Source organism: Budorcas taxicolor, chromosome 22, assembly GCF_023091745.1.
Source record: "Budorcas taxicolor isolate Tak-1 chromosome 22, Takin1.1, whole genome shotgun sequence".
In the NCBI taxonomy this organism is placed as follows: Eukaryota; Metazoa; Chordata; class Mammalia; order Artiodactyla; family Bovidae; genus Budorcas; species Budorcas taxicolor.
Genome location: NC_068931.1, coordinates 12,925,275 through 12,943,191, shown reverse-complemented (window position 1 = coordinate 12,943,191; position 17,917 = coordinate 12,925,275).

The window sequence follows — 17,917 nt, the reverse complement described above, 5'->3', positions numbered from 1 at the left end:
AGTGCCACCTGGTAAGCCCATAGCTAGTGTCGAGATGGGCTCAACAACCAGGGTTTCCAAAAGCGTGATATGGCGGGAGAATGAGAAATGAGACACAAGAATTCAGAGAAAAGCGAGGATCAGGGGACCAACACCGCTTCAAGGCGAAGGTGCCGAAACTGAGTCCAAGCCAGCTTTGTTATACTTTCAGCCGTGAATGAAACAATATGTGGGGAGTTAAGCTATAACTCACATGGCCTTCAGGGCCAAAGAACAAAATGACCATTAACCATTGAGTAATTGGGAAACAGTGATCAATAACAAAGCAGTAACTAAGACTAATATTCTTATCTATAGATTTTCCACCAGAAATGTAAAACATGTGACTCTGAGACACCAGTTGAGAAACAGTCTGGGGTCGGTTTTCTGACCCCAGGATCATATCTTGTTTTCAAGATTATGAACTGTTCCCTCTAGACTTATTCCAAGAGCCTCATGCCTTATAGCATCCAGTTTAATCAATAATTATAAATTTCTTTCGTGGCCCTTGCTGAGGCCTTCTTTTCTTTTATTCTTCCTGTCTCCTACAAGCTAGTATATCAATATATAAAGATTCCATTTTATTAGTTATCTATTTTTGGCTGTGCAGCGCAGCCTCTGGGACCTTTGTTCCCTGATAATGGATTAAACCCATGCTCCCTGCAGTGGAAGTGCAGAGTCTTAAACAGTGGACTTCCAGGAAAGTCCCTAAAGATTTTAAACAAGAGGTCAGTGAGAAAGGAATCTGGAGAAGGTTTGTGGGAAAACATGAATAAGACTTAGTCTGTGGTTTAAGAGAAGAGGTTTCAGAGAAGGTGAAACAATTTCTTGTCTGATCCCCCCCACCAACCAATATGGATACATTGAATGTAATGCAAATAACTAGATCTATGCAGTGATATAGCCTGAGTCACTCTCTGGTGAACCACTGGCAGTCAAGATGGACAATCCCTAGATCTGGAGCTTCCATATGATGCATGGGTGTGTGTGTGCATGTGTGTGCTAAGTCGCTTCAGTTGTTTCTGACTCTTGGCAGCCCTATTGACCATGACCAGCCCTATTGACCAGGCTTCTCTGTCCATGGGATTCTCCAGGCAAGAATGTTGGAATGGGTTGCCATGCCCTCCTCCAAAGCATCTTCCCATGCCCTCCTCCAGGGGATGTGACCCAGGGACTGAACAAACATCTCTTAGGTCTCCTGCACTGGAAGGCGGGGTTCTTTACCACTAGTGCTGCCTGGGAAGCCTTGAGATTTTCCTGACCCAGGGATCAAGCCTGTGTCTCCTGCATTGGCAGGAGGTTTTTTACCAGACCCAGTAACTGCATCTAAAACATCCATCGAGACTCCATGTCTCTGGAGTGGGGACAATGGACATAAACTAGTTGGAGTTGTGCTTGGGGGTCGACACCAGCACCCAAATGAGAAGAACAGAAACGTTTCCTGGATACTTCACTTAGTAGCTTGTGAGCAATTTAACAGGAAACAGTTCACCTATAATAATCTCTGTATCATTGCTCTTAATTATTCTACTAATTTAAAACTTTCTGTTTTTGTAGGAAAAAAATATCCTGGGGAAGCCACGAATTGCTGCCAGTTGGCAGACTAGGGAAAACAGGAAGCCAGGAAAGTGTAAGTTACAATTTGTCATAATTCCAGGCTTTGTATGCAGACAGACATGGAAAATGTGGGCAATTAAGTAATTGAGGCAAAACCTTATCTATCTTTCTTTTTATTTGAGCTTCTGGCCAAGATAAACTTGAAAGGAAGAGTGTATGGGCTTGTAAAACTGAATCAGAGGGTGGGGCTAAGAGAAGGATGGTGCTAAAATTGCTAAAAATTACTCCTACAGTTCAGAGTTAATTAACTCAGCCACAATCTCTTACTAAAGGAACCCACTGCCAATTCTGCTCCAGTGGAAGAAAACAAGGTATTGTAAATATGTCTCTGTTTAAAAATATTTGTTAATGTTTTCTTTCTTCATTGAAGTGCCTAGCTAAAAAACAAGTTATCAAGACTTCCACAGAACAGAAATGAGAGTTGAAGGCCAACCCCCAAGAATTCTGTGCAAGTCTGAGAGATTTAACCCTGAGCTGGTTCAAAGATTGTGCTGGAAAAAGACTAAGCAGGAGGGCACCTTCATTTCCAAAGATGTGAAAGAGATGGTTTTGCCATGAATTGTTAAACTATGAATGATGTTTTCTCCAGTCACATTTTTGGATTTGCTACCCTTGTATCTGTCAACAGGGGCAAAAAGAAATAGGATAGTCTCAGAATGATTGAACCAAAACCCTTCTACCCCTTCAAAAGACTGGACTTGGCAACATAAACTTGATCTCACTCATTTGTGTAGGGAACTATCGATTTGACTCTTTACCTAGTACCCCTACCCAGCTTCAAGTCTTGGCCACCATTCCAAGGGCCATTAACTTTCCTCTCTTCCATGGAATAATCTAAGCCCCTAACCTTACACTACATGCTTATCAGAAACCCTGCCAGACTATTAATTCCCATAGAAATGGCTTTAGGTAAACTTAGAAGTACTGGGAGTGTGGAGAGGTTATTTTCTGATATGCATTGCTCTACCAGGTAGGCAGTATTAGCACTGCTGGAAACTTAGGAGGCCTTGAATATCCTCTCATGGAAAAGGGGAGAAAAGTCCTTCCTGCTCCCTCCTCCAGCTCACCATCATCCCTCCTTTTTGCCTCCTCCTGCTTATCCTCTTTCATCACCCAATCCCACCTTTTTATCATAAAACCTTAAAAGCAATAAAATATAGTGACAAAAGTATTTGCATTTAGGTTCCAGAGCCTGGGATTGCGATGATAGCTTTGCTGTTAGATAACTATGCATGTTAATAAGCACATTTAACCTCTCTGGGCCTTAGTTTCCTAGCAGATAAAATGAGGCAATTTGGTTAGAAGGAACGGAAGATTCTTTCCAATTCTGATTTGTTCGGAATATGTGTATCTATGATGAGACATTTTGATGTATGCTACTATCCTTTTCTTATTTCTATATTTCTTTAGTTAAGCCCCTTTACAGATTGAAATTTTGCATAAATGTGTTATTTATAGGTATGTATATTTATAGGTATATATGCTGATATATCGGAGAAGGCAATGGCAACCCACTCCAAGTACTCTTGCCTGGAAAGTCCCATGAACGAAGGAGCCTGGTAGGCTGCAGTCCATGGGGTTGCTAAGAGTCGGGCACGACTGAGCGACTTTACTTTCACTTTTCACTTTAATGCACTGAAGAAGTAAATGGCAACCCACTCCAGTGTTCTTGCCTGGAGAATCCCAGGGACAGCAGAGCCTGGTGGGCTGCCGTCTATGGGGTTGCACAGAGTCGGACACGACTGAAGTGACTTAGCAGCAGCAGCAGCATACTGATATATGGGCTTCCCTGATAGCTCAGTTGGTAAAGAATCTGTCTGCAATGCAGGAGACCCCAGTTTGATTCCTGGGTTGGGAAGATCCCCTGGAGAAGGGAATGGCTACCCACTCCAGTATCCTGGCCTAGAGCGTTTCCTGGACTTTAAAGGAAATCACTCCTGAATGTTCATCGGAATGACAGATGCTAAAGCTGAAACTCCAATACTCTGTCCACCTGATGGGAAGAATCGACTCATTGGAAAAGACCCCGATGATGGGAAAGATTGAAGGCAGGAGGAGAAGGGGACAAGAGGATGAGATGGTTGAATGGCATCATCAACTTTATGAACATGAGTTTCAGTGAACTCCGGGAGTTGGTGATGGACAGGAAAGCCTGGTGTGCTGTAGTCCATGCGGTTGCAAAGAGTTGGACATGACTGAGTGACTGAATTGAACTGAACTGATACTGATATATGGAGTAGTAAATGGCAACCCACTGCAGTATTCTTATCTGGAAAATTCCATGGACAGAGGAGCCTGGTGGACTACAGTCCATCGGGTCACAAAGAGTCAGTCTGGGCAACTGAGCATGCATACTAATATATCTATATACCTCCTGAAAACTGCAGAAGAGCAATTCATTCTGAAAACGAAACATTTGACTTCTGACCTAGACTTTAGTCTTTACTTATAGTTTCCCCTGGAAAGATCACTCTCCATCTCTTGAATGGATAAATTATTTCATGAGAATTTCATCCCCAAATTCTGCATCTTTCACAAAGCACTTTTCACTACTGGCTTAGCACTTTGGAACATTTTTTTTAAAGGTGAGAATTGTTCTTCTTGTATGTTCTGGGCTGCATCTGATATACTAATGATGATATTAATAAGGGAGTTAATGAAGTTGAAGATAACTGGCTATTAATTTCCACAAGAAATTAAATTTCATCAGAGAGAATTATCATTTTCAGGGATTTGTTACAAGTATCTAAACTCAAGAATAATCATAAATCATAAGTATAAAAATATAAGTCCTCAGCCCTAAAATAGTAATTTCTCCTCTCTTCCCTTCAAGGTGATTATGCTTTGGCCATGGAGCCAAGCATTTTCCATATGAAAAAATTCATGAGTTCTTAAAAGATAAAGCTTAGGGGACTTTCCTGATGGTCTAGTGGCTAAGACTCCCTGCTCCCAAAGCAGAGGACCTGAGTTTGATGCCTGTTCAGGGAACTAGATCCCACATGCCTCAATCAAAGACCTTACATGCCACAAATAAGACCCAGTACAGCCAAAAAAATAACTGAAAAATAAAAGATAAAGCTTAATATATAGGCAGTAAACAAAGCATCATTTAAATGGACATAGCTATAAAGAAAACAGGGAGCTTATCTCCAAGATGGCACTGGATCTGTCAGGAGAAGGTGCTTATATTCACTTTGACACTTTGTAAATTTCAAACATTTTATGAGGGTGTAGAGTTATTACAAAACTAGAGTTGTTGCTCTTTTTATTAAAATATGTTAGGCTAGAATTATCATCAGCTTCTGCAATAAGTAAGTGATGATGATGCTTCTGTATTATCAACTAGAGGTGATTTAGGGGCTGAGAAGCTGTTTGGTTAAGGGTAAGCCTATGACTAGGAGGGGCTTCAACAATTTTCACTGTTAATTCAAATCATGATAAAATCAAGACTTTGTCTGCACATGTCTCTTCCTTGATTCAACCATTTAGCTAGAACAATCTCCTGACTTTCTAAAGTTCTCATTCTAGGTTTCTCAGAGGGCCAGATGATATCAGTGCAAGACCAAGTTCCACACAACAGTGGCCCTAATGGGACTCTCTAGACCTAGGAATTCGGCTTATTTTAAATTATTTAATCAGTTTGAGAAATTATTTGGCTATAAAATGATAATAGTTTGAATCACTATTTCTTTGATAGCTATCCAGTCTTAAAAAACTTAAATGAAAATATCAGAGTGATTAGAGGTGAAACTTAGAAGCTGAATACAATATTTTAAAAATATGAGGAAGCTTGAGTTTCTCTGTTCATTAAGATCGGTTTCAGGGAGACTCAGTGAGTGAGAATAAATACAAGAGAGTCTTGACTTCTCTACTTCTCTATAAGCATTTCCACTAAACTGAAAAATTTCAGGTGTAAATAGATTTTTTAAAATGGTGACTAGAACCCAAGCTATTAACACTCTAAATAAAAAATAAGTATTTGTAAGTTTCCATTTTGCGCAAAGTCCTGAGCTAGTTGATGCACAAAGAAGAGAAAGGAAATTTTGCTCTCAGGGAACTTATCTTAGAGTTGAAAAGTTATAAATATATAAAAACAGAACTAGCAGTGTGATGAGTGCCAAGCAAGTGGTGAAATTTACTTTATGGGACTTTGGAGGCAGACATGCTCCTGTGAACCCCCAAGTTCAGAAAAAGCTTCCAGAGGAAAAGATCTGAAGCAAAATTGGGTTTCAACTTCTTATAAAGGAGGATAAAGGCTCTCCAGGAACCAGGATATCATTTATCAAGATGTGAACAAATAAGGTTAAAAAGTATCAAAACAGGGGTAAAAGATAAATGAGAAAGAGTACAAAGTCAAAAAGGTGTATAATTATTCCTCATTTACTGGTAAAGTCAGCAGGTATGTATTGTATTAAAAAGAAGCACTTGGCTGATTCCACTACCATTTATATTCTGGCTTTTTCAGCAGGGAGCCACTAACTGACCAGGATCCAGGTATTCTCTCAGGAGTATCAGCTGTAGAATTTGGGGGAGTTCTCTTAAACTCTCTGGACTTCAGTTTTCTAATATTTAAAATAATATTGGAATTATGTTCATTCAGTTCTTATGAGAGTATGGATAAAAGATACACAGATTATTGTTGTTGGTGTTTAGTTGCTAAATTGTGTCCAACTCTTTGTGACACATGGACTGTAGCCCACCAGACTCTGTCCATGGGAATTCCCAGGCAAGAATGCTGAAATAGGTTGACATTTCCTTCTCTGAGGGATCTTTCTGCTCCAAGGATTGAACCCATGTGTCTTGCATTGGCAGGCCAATTGTTTACCACTGAGCCACTGGGGAAGCCCCATATAGATTTTACATTGGATAATACATTCTTTTGTCATTTCAATGAAGTGTGATAAAAAAGATGATTGTGTAAGCCAAAAAAATCCATGTACAAAAATAAAATAAATGGAAAGGATTATTAACACGATCTTTAACTGCTTTATTTTTCTTAGATCTTCCCATTGGACTCTCTAGCAAAATCTATCAACCGATTTGCTCTGGAGTTTGGCAAAAAGCTAGCTGAATCTGCTGAGGGTAAAGATATCTTCTTTTCTTCCTGGGGCATCTCAGCTTCCTTGGCCATGGTGTATTTAGGCACCGAAGCGACCAGTGCAGCCCAAATGGCCTAGGTGAGTAAGAAAGATCAACTATCTTCTATTGTCTTAAAATGAAATGTTTCTTTCTTTTCCTTTTTTTTTTTTTTTGGCTTTCACTTTCATTCCTCTCCTGAAACCTGAATAATCCACGTTCTACAATCATGTCTTCCAAAGTAAAAGACACATAAATTTTCCAGCCCTTAAAAAATAAGTCTGAGAGACGGAATCAATTGACAGCTGTTTCTAGGAAAACCATTTAAGAACCCCTGTTCTCTGGCAAAATCAGCTGGAGGGATGAGGTTATCAAGTCTGGTTCAATGTTTTAAAAAAATTATTTTGATTATTAAAATATTTCAAGAAAATCATGGCTCATACTTTAACAGCATTAGTCATCATCCTTTTAATCTTAGAAGGATTTTCTTAAAAACACAAATAGAGGACTTCTTTGTTGGTCCAGCGGTTAAGAATCTGCCTTCCCAGGTAGGGGACACAGTTTCTCAGGGAAGATCTCACAGGCTACAGGGCAACTATTGTAGCCTGTGAGTCTAGAGCCTAGACTCCAAAATAAGGGAAACCTCACTTAGAGAGTAGTCCCCAGTCGCCTCAACTAGAGAAAGCCTATATGCCCGTGCGAAGCAGCAAAGACCCAGTGCAACCAACAATAAATAAATAAAATAATAAATTGATTTTAAAAGACACAAATAGAAAAATCAGGTGAATTCTGTTCCTCTTGCTTTGTTTGGTTGTTACTTTGTTCAGTCCCTGCTTGTCTGGACAAATCTAACGAATCCATGAAGAGCATTAAAATAGCAGAACAGTGTTATTGTATAAGCAGTTATTAATTTGATGTAAGTATTCTCAAATCAGTGTGTATATGGGCATAGCCTTACATATCAAAGCAAAAGTGAAAGCCACTCATTAGTGTCTGACTCTTTGCGACCCCCAAGGACTGCAGCCTGCCAGGCTCCACTGTTCATGGAATTCTCCAGACAAGAATACCGGAGTGGGTTGCCATGCCCTCCTCCAGGGGATCTTCCCAACCCAATGATCAAACCCAGGTCTCCTGCATTGCAGGCGGTTTCTTTACCATCTGAACCACCAAGGAAGACCTTATATAGCAACACATATAATCTAATAGCCATATATACGTGTATCTCTGCATGTGTAAACATAAATGTGTGTGTTTAAAAAAAAAATAGAAGCAAATAAATTCAGCTCTATATCATACAGCAATCAAAGGCCAAGTGACAGAATTCCCACCCAAGAGGGTGGCCTCCATGACAAATGTGGAAATGGGACAGATAATAATCCTGAATGAGAGAGGCAAGGTGCATATTCTGTCAGTTTGGACTGAGAATATCTCCTTAAGCTTGTAATTTACAAGATATTTAATGGCCTAAATCAAGTAATAACAGAATTTTGGTTCACAGAAATATCCTAGTTTACAACTAATTAATAATAGGCTAATTATGAAAAGGTTTAACTATGAATGTGATAGATTCTTAGATAAATTCCAATTTGGGTCCATTTCATATAAACGTATTGTTGGATGTTGCCTACCCTTGTTTTATTTCAGTGCTACTTAAATATTAACAGCTTCAGTTTGAAATTAATAAATTATCTCAGTTCAGTTCAGTTCAGTCGCTCAGTCATGTCTGACTCTTTGCGAACCCATGAATCACAGCACTCCAGGCCTCCCTGTCCATCACCAACTCTCGGAGTTCACCCAAACTCATGTGCATCGAATCGGTGGATGCCATCCAGTCATCTCATCTTCTGCCGTACCCTTTTCCTCCTGCCCCGAATCCCTCCCAGCATCAGGATCTTTTCCAAAGAGTCAACTCATTTGGCATGAGGTGGTCAAAGAACCGGAGTTTCAGCCTCAGCGATCAGTCCTTCCAATGAACACCCAGGACTGATCTCCTTTAGGATGGACTGGTTGGATCTCCCTGCAGTACAAGGGACTTGCAAGAGTCTTCTCCAGCACCGCAATTCAAAAGTATCAATTCTTTGGCGCTCAGCTTTCTTTATAGTCAAACTCTCACATCCATACATGACCACTGGAAAAACCATAGCCTTGACTAGATGGACCTTCGTTGGCCAAGTAATATCTCTGCTTTTGAATATGCTATCTAGGTTGGTCATAACTTTCCTTCCAAGGAGTAAGCATCTTTTAATTTCATGGCTGCAGTCACCATCTGCAGTGATTTTGGAGGCCAGAAAAATAAAGTCTGATACTACTTCCACTGTTTCTCCATCTGTTTCCCATGAAGTGATGGGGCCAGATGCCATGATCTTCGTTTTCTGAATGTTGAGCTTTAAGTCAGCTTTTTCACTCTCCTCTTTCACTTTCATCAAGAGGCTTTTTAGTTCCTCTTCACTTTCTGCCATAAGGGTGGTGCCATCTGCATATCTGAGGTTATTGATATTTCTCCCAGTAATCTTGATTCCAGCTTGTGCTTCTTCCAGCCCAGCAATTCTCAGGATGTACTCTGCATAGAAGTTAAATAAGCAGGGTGACAATATACAGCCTTGACATATTCCTATTCGTATTTGGAACCAGTCTGTTGTTCCCTGTCCAGTTCTAACTGTTGCTTCCTGACCTGCATATAGGTTTCTCAAGAGGCAGGTCAGGTGGTCTGGTATTCCCATCTCTCTCAGAATTTTCCACAGTTGATTGTGATCCACACAGTCAAAGGCTTTGGCATAGTCAATAAAGCAGAGGTAGATGTTTTTCTGGAACTGTCTTGCTTTTTCCATGATCCAGCGGATGTTGGCAATTTGATCTCTGGTTCCTCTGCCTTTTCTAAAACCAGTTTGAACATCTGGAAGTTCATGGCTCACTTATTGCTGAAGCCTGGCATGGAGAATTTTGAGCATTAATTGACTAGTGTGTGAGATGAGTGCAATTGTGAGGTAGTTTGCACCTTATTTGGCATTGCCTTTCTTTGGGATTGGAATGAAAACTGACCTTTTCCAGTCCTGTGGCCACTGTTGAGTTTTTCAAATTTGCTGTGAATGCAGCACTTTCACAGCATCATCTTTCAGGATTTGAAATAGCTCAACTGGAATTCCATCACCTCCACTAGCTTTGTTCATAGCGATGCTTTCCAAGGCCCACTTGACTTCACATTCCAGGATATCTGGCTCTAGGTGAGTGATCACACCATTGTGGTTATCTGGGTCGTGAAGATCTTTTTTTGTATAGTTCTCTGTGTATTCTTGCCACCTCTTCTTAATATCTTCTGCTCTGTTAGGTCCATTCCATTTCTGTTCTTTATCGAGCCCATCTTTGCATGAAATGTTCCCTTGGTATCTCTAATTTTCTTGAAGAGATCTCTAGTCTTTCCCATTCTTTTGTTTTCCTCTATTTCTTTGCATTGATTGCTGAGGAAGGCTTTCTTATCTCTCCTTGCTCTTCTTTGGAACTCTGCATTCAAATGGGAATATCCTTCTTTATATCCTTTGCTTTTCGCTTCTCTTCTTTTCACAGCTATTTGTAAGGCCTTCTCAGACAGCCATTTTGCTTTTTTGTATCTCTTTTCCATGGAGATGGTCTTGATCCCATGTCTCCTGTACAATGTCACCAACCTCTGTCCATAGTTCTTCAGGTACTCTATCAGATCTAGTCCCTTAAATCTATTTGTCACTTCCACTGTATAATCATAAGGGATTTTATTTAAGTCATACCTGAATGGTCTAGTGGTTTCCCCTACTTTCTTCAATTTCAGTCTGAATTTGGCAATAAGGAGTTCATGATCTGAGCCACAGTCAGCTCCCGGTCTTGTTTTTGCTGACTGTATAGAGCTTCTCCATCTCTGGCTGCAAGGAATATAATCAATCTGATTTCAATATTGACCATCTGGTTATGTCCATGTGTAGAGTCTTCTCTTGTGCTGTTGGAAGAGGGTGTTTACTATGACCAGTGCATCCTCTTGGCAAAACTCTTTTAGTCTTTGCCGTGCTTCATTCCACATTCCAAGGCCAAATTTGCCTGTTACTCCAGGTGTTTCTTGATTTCCTACTTTTGCATTTCAGTCCCCTATAATAAAAAAATATCTTTTTTGAGTGTTAGTTCTAGAAGGTCTTGGTAGATCTTCATAGACCCATTCAACTTGAGCTTCTTCAGCATTACTGGTCCGGGCATAGACTTGGATTACTGTGATATTGAATGGTTTGCCTTGGAAACAAAGAGAGATCATTCTGTCATTTTTGAGATTGCATCCAAATACTGCATCTCAGACTCTTTTGTTGACTATGATGGCTACTCCATTTCTACTAAGGGATTCTTGTCCACAGTAGTAGATATGATGGTCATCTGAGTTAAATTCATCCATTCCAGTCCATTTTAGCTCACTGATTCCTAAAATGTCGACATTCACTCTTGTACTCAGGTCAAATCCCTGTTTGACCTCTTCCAATTTGCCCTGATTTATGGACCTAACATTCCAGGTTCCTATGCAATATTGCTCTTTACAGCATCGGACCTTGTTTTCATCACCAGTCACATCCACAACTGGGTATTGTTTTTACTTTGGTTCCATTTCTTCATTCTTTCTGGAGTTACTTCTCCACTGATCTCCAGTAGCATATTGGGCACCTAACAACCTGGGGAGTTCATCTTTCAGTGTGATATCTTTTTGCCTTTTTATACTGTTCAAGGGATTCTCAAGGCAAGAATACTGAAGTGGTTTGCCATTCCCTTCTCCAGTGCACCACATTTTGTCAGAACTCTCCACCATGACCTGTCTGTTTTGGGTGGCCCCACACAGAATGGCTCATAGTTTCATTGAGTTGGACAACTCTTGGCTGCTTGCTGCTCCACCACTGCGCAGCTGCTGCTTGTACATCAATTCCACCAACATCCCAAGCTTGGGAACATGATACACTTTATGCTCTAGTAACAATTTTGCCTTAGCTTGCTGGGGATTTCCTGACTTTAGTATCTGAAAGTCTCAGTCCTAGACAAACCAAGATAGTCAGTTGCCTGGACTAGTAATAAAAGATGAAGCCTTACTTCCTAAACTGACTTAGAAGCTCAGCGTTACCTCGGGGGTCTTGCCTGTCTCTCCACTTCAACTCTAGTCATTCTCTGACTCAAAATTAATGCTCAGGAATTCTAAGTGGCACAGAATCCTGGAAGATTCCTGTGCTACCTCACGACCCCACACACCTGCTCCTGTGTCCCCGCAGTCTGAAACTGTCCCCTCTCCTGCCACTCCTAGCCCCTTCATGGCCACTGGATAACAACTCAGGGCCTCCCTCAGGGATAAGAGCCTTCCTACTTGCTCTCAAAGCCCCTTTGGAAACCTTTACCTTGACACTCACCACGTTGCTCCTAAAATTAACAATTCTTCAGTTGTTCATTGAAGTCCCTAACTTTCCCACTAGATTCAAAGACTCAAGTGCAATATTACTACTTTTTCAAGTTTCTGCTTTGAATCACTAACACATAACTGCTTTGCTTATAGTAGTTGCCCTGAACAGTAATGTTTATTGAAGTGAATTGAGGAAGCTGGCAACCCTAAATTCTCAGTTCTTTTTTCCATTGAACTAGTGACTCAGAAGCCATGCTGAGGCAGGAGTGACTGTTTTCCCTAACTTATGCCTGATTTGGATTTATCCAAATGTGAGTCTGGTTTGAGAATTATAGATTAACCTGTATTTACAGAAAGAAACTATTTGCATTGTTCCAGATCATATGAGAAACAAATGTGATTGTACAGGCAAAAGCACATTGAAATACACAACACAGACTCAACATAGTAGCTGTGCTAAGTCACTTCAGTCATGTCCAACTCTGCGACCCTCTTGATTATTGCCCACCAGGCTCCTTGGTCCATGGGCTCCTCCAGGCAAGAATACTGGAGTGGGTTGCCATGCCCTCCTCCAGGGGAATCTTCCTGATACAAAGATTGAATCCATGTCTCTTATGTCTACCTGCATTGACAAGCAGGTTCTTTCCACTAAAAATGGAAGCAACTATAGTGTCAGAGCTGAACTAAATCTCAGCTCTCAAATTCCTACCCTCTGCCTGCTTGGTTCTCTGGAAGACAGGAGGGGGCCTTATGGACAGGAAGGCAGGGAATGACTCATGTGCTGTCTTTCACCCCAGCAAAGCCTTTCAGAGCTGAGTAGAGAGTAACTGTCATGCTCACAAGATTGGTTCGCGCAAGGGTCTTGCCATCTTCCCCATACAGGCTGACACACTCAAGGAGCATGACAGAATCCATTTCACCAGATCACAGAGCTGTCCAGATCTCCCTATGATGATAGAAATGTACCATAAATCTGAGGGCTGCCGTAGCAAATGACCACAAACTGTGTGGTTTAAACCAATGGAAATATAGTCTCTGATAGTTCTGGTGCTTTCCTAGTGGCTCAGTGGTAAAGAATCTGCCTACCAATGCAGGAGATGCAGGGGACGCAGGTTCCATCCCTGGGTTGGGATGATCTCCTGAAGGAATGACAACCCACTCCGGTATTCTTACCTGGGAAATCACATGGACACAGGAGCCTGGCAGGCTACAGTCCATGGGGTCACAAAGAGTGAGACATGACTTAGTGTGAAACAGTGCAACAACACAATTCTGGCTGCACATCTGAAATTAAGGTGTTAGCAGGGCTCTGTTGTTGTTCAGTCGCTAAGTTGTGTCTGACTCTTCGCAACCCCATGAACTGTGGCACACCAAGCTTCTACTTCTTTGAAAAGTTTTAGGAAAGAAGCCATTCCATGCCTCTCTCCTAGTCGCTCATGGTTGCTGGCAAACCTTGGCTTATAGAAGCATCTCTCTGATCTCTACCTCTGTTGATCCATGGTTTTCTTCTTTTGCTCTCCTTTGTCTCTGTGTTTTCACAGTCCGTGTGTCTGTTCTGAATTTCCCTTCTTTTGTAAGAACACCAGTCATTGAATTATATCCCCAACCTAATCCAGTATGACTTCATTTTAACTTATTTCTATCTGCAAAGAGCCTATTTTGAAATAAGATCATATTTACAGGGACTGGGGGTTAGGAATGAATGTATCTTTTGGGGAGGACAAAATTCAGCCCACAAGAGTAATATTCTCCCCCAAATGCATAACCTAAATATTATCTTGAGGAAGCATCAGACAAATCTGAACCGAGAATTAAGCATTCTACAATTGTTTTTTCCCAAAAGTATGAAGGTCATGAAAGACAAAGAATGAATGAGGAACTGCCTCAGATTAAAGAAGACTAAGAGGAAATGATAGCTAAATGCAACTTGAGCCCTTGGATTGATTTCTGGTCTAGAAAAAAAGGACACTATTGAAACAATAGATGAAATTTAAACAGGGGATGCCCCTGGCAGTCCAGTGGGGATGGGATCTTGCCTTCCAAAGCAGGAGGTATGGGTTTTATCCCTGGTTGGGGAACTAAGATCTCACTTGACTTGTGGCAAAAAAAAAACAAAACATAAAACAGAAGTGGTATTGTAAAAAATTCAGTAAAAGCTTTAAAAATGGTCTACATTAAAAAAAAAAAAATTAGAAGAAGAAATCTAAATAGATCTGTTGATATTAAAAATATTCTATCAATACTGACTTCCTGGTTTGAATCCTTGTATGTTACCATTTAATAGTATTTCACAATCATCAGTTTTATAAGTGTGGCATTTCACCAGGATGTAACTAGATCATTTGGAATCTGCCCCTTTGCTCCTGTAGGAAAAATCCTGAATCTCCTACGTGATGATGCTGTGGATCCTACAACCAGAATGGTTCTGGTGAATGCCCTTTACTTTAAAGGAGTCTGGGAACATCAATTCTTAGTCCAAAATGCCACAGAAAAGTCTTTCAAAATAAACAAGGTAGGAGCCTGTTAGTAACCAGTATGCATTTTATAAGATATTGCAAATGAAATTCTATTTTAAATTCATTCTATCTGAATATATATTCCTGTAAACTATGGCTCTTTACGCAGGCAGGGACGACTGACCTAAAAGCCCCAGTTTCATCCCATCTGGACATTACCCTTTCATTATTTTATTCTCTGAAAATAGACCATGCACATATTTTATCACTCACCCCTTGCTGCGACTATGCTAGTGTAGGTGAGGCATTTACTGCATTTATTTCCCTGGTTAGAAATGCAGCGTGGCTAAGTGACTAGGTTCATTTCAATTTTATTTATTTTGGTTGCATTACAGTTTCTCTAGTCAATAGAGAATGTCCAGTGTTTTAATGTCTAGTGTTTGTGTGTGTGCATGTGTTAATTGCTCTTTGTGACCCCACAAAGACTTTGTGACTGTAGCCCGCCAGACTCCCCTTTCTATGGGATTTTCCAAGCAAGAATACTGGAGTGGGTAGCCATTTCCTCCTCCAGGGGATCTTCCCCACCCAAGGATCGAACCTGGGTCTCCAGCAGTGGCAGCCGGATGCTCTATCGCTGAGCCATTGGTGAAGCCCCAAGTGACTAGAGCTGTGCTTCAGTTAGAAGGCTGCCAGAACCAAGATTCCACTCTTCACTTACTAGTTCTGTTCTTGTTCTACTAAACTAGCAATATCTTATGCCAAACTCTTACTTTTCCAGAAGAAAAATAAATAGAAAACATTGTAAAAGCTCATCTCTTTCTTTAAGGTTGCCCTCTGGGCTGGCACACAGAACACTTGTTTTTCTAGTAGGAATTTACTTCAGTAACAAGGGAGGTTAATGGAAGGTCACAGATACACCCTAGGGCTGGGTCTTGGGACTTGAGTGGAAACAAGAATTCAAATATTGTCAGGATTCATTCTCTATCAATACCTCGGCCACCTGATGTGAAGAGCTGACTAATTTAAAAGACCCTGATGCTGGGAAAGATTGAGGGCAGGAAGAGAAGGGGACTACAGGGGATGAGATGGTTGGATGGCATCACCAACTCAGTGGACATGGGTTTCAGTAAACTCCGGGAGTTGGTGATGGACAGGGAGGCCTGGCATGCTGCAGTCCATAGGGTCGCAAAGAGTTGGACACAACTGAGCGGCTGAACTTAACTGAAGTGATTCTCTATCTTTTCAACTCTGTTTCTCCCATCCCTCTTCTCTCGATCTGAAGTCTAACCTCCATTTTAGAGACCAGTTTGATAGGTCACATTCCGAATTCCTAGGTAAGGAACTGACTGGCCAAAGTTTGTGCAAACGTTGTAGTCCTGGGTGGATGATCTCACTTAAACAGTGCTGCTGAGGACATATTATTCTAACCATATGGTTGTGTGCAATAGGCAGTTTTTAGATAATCAGTAGGATAAGGATGGAGAAGGGACTGAATTTATAATCCAACAGACTAGAAATAAGCTGGATAGTTACTTGGCTTAATAAAATCACTAGGACTTTTCAGCTGCAGGTGATAGGAAAGCATTCCAAACTAGCTCCAGTGACATGAGAATTGTATTAGTGTTAGCTCAAGAGCTTCTCTGATGGCACAGTGGTAAAGAACCTGCCTGCCAATGTGGGAGATGTGGGTTCGATCCCCTGTTCGAGCAGATCCCCTGGTCAAGAAGATCCCCTGGAGAAGAAAATGGCAACCCACTTCAGTATTCTTGCCTGGGAAATCCCACAGACAGAAGACACTGGAGGGCTACAGTCCATGGTATTGCAAAAGATTTGGACATGAATAAGAGACTAAACAACATCAAAGCAACTAAGAGGAACCAGGAGTGGGACCTCTAGAGACTCAAACATAATCTGTTCTCTCTGCCCTTCCCCTGACCCATTATTATTACTCTCATACTCTAATACTAAAGATGAAATTTATCCATAAGACAAGGGAATACGACTGCCCTGTATTCTACCTTCACAACTCTACTATTAATAGAGAGTCTTGGCTGCTAGCTCTAACAGAATGCTCCCAAAGACGACTCTGGTTGGTCCCACTCATATGCTTATCCTTGAGACAATCATTTCATCACAGAGCATCCTGAACGAACAGCCCTGGTCACATGGCCACTACTTTAGCAGAAAGGTAGGACTTTGTAATTGACGTTTAGCTCCACATAGAGTGGATAAATAACAAGTCTACAGTGTCTGAACTGCAGGGTTTTACTTTCGTTTACCATTAGCTTTACTAACATTTCATAATGTCATGTATCCACCATTACAGTATCATATAGGATAATTTCATTTTCCTAAAAATGCCCTGTACTCAACACATTCATCCCTCCCTCTAAGTCTCTGGCAACTGCTGATCTTTTTGCTGTCTCTATAGTTTTGCCTTTTTCAGAATGCCAAATAATTGGAATTGCATAGTATGCAGTCTTCTCGGACCACCTTCCACTTAGCAATATGTACTTAAACATCCTCCATGCCTTTTTGTGGCTTGACAGGTCATGTCACTTTATTGCTGAATAATCTCCCATTGTATGGATGTAAGAGTTTGTTTACCCACTCTAAAGCTGCTATAAGCATTTGTGTGCAAAATTTTGTGTGAACATGTTTTTGACTCATTTTGGTGATCACCCAGGAGCACAGTTGCTAGATCACATGGTAAGGATGTGCTTAGCTTTGTAAGAAACCACTGCACTGCCATTGGGTATGACTAACACTTTGCCTTCTCAGTGGCAGAGAATGTCATTTCCATCTTCACTAGAGGTTTGTGTCATCCCAGTTTTGAACTTTTAGCCATTCTATTAGCTGTGGAGTGGTATCTTCTCTCTTAATTTACAATTCCCTAAGCACACAGGGGAGAAGGTAATGGCACCCCACTCCAGTACTCTTGCCTGGAAAGTCCCATGGACGGAGGAGCCTGGTAGGCTGGAGTCCATGAGGTCGCTAAGAGTTGGACACGACTGAGCAACTTCACTTTGACTTTTCACTTTCATGCACTGGAGAAGCACATAGGATTGAACAACTTTTCTTATGCTGTAGGTCTGCCTTTGGTGAGGTATCAGTTCATATCTTTTGCCTATTTTTTAAGTAGGGTTCATTGCTTTATCATTGTGAGTTTTAAGAATTCTTCACAAATTTCAGATACTGGTACTTTATCAAACGTGTTTTGCAATTCTTAGCTCCTAGTTTATTGCTTGTGTTTTCATTCTCTTAGTGAATTTGTTTTATGATATTAAAAGACTGTCTCGAATGTTTGAATCTGAAATGCAACTTAGTTTCTGAATCATTGGAGTTTGCATAAAATTACATACTC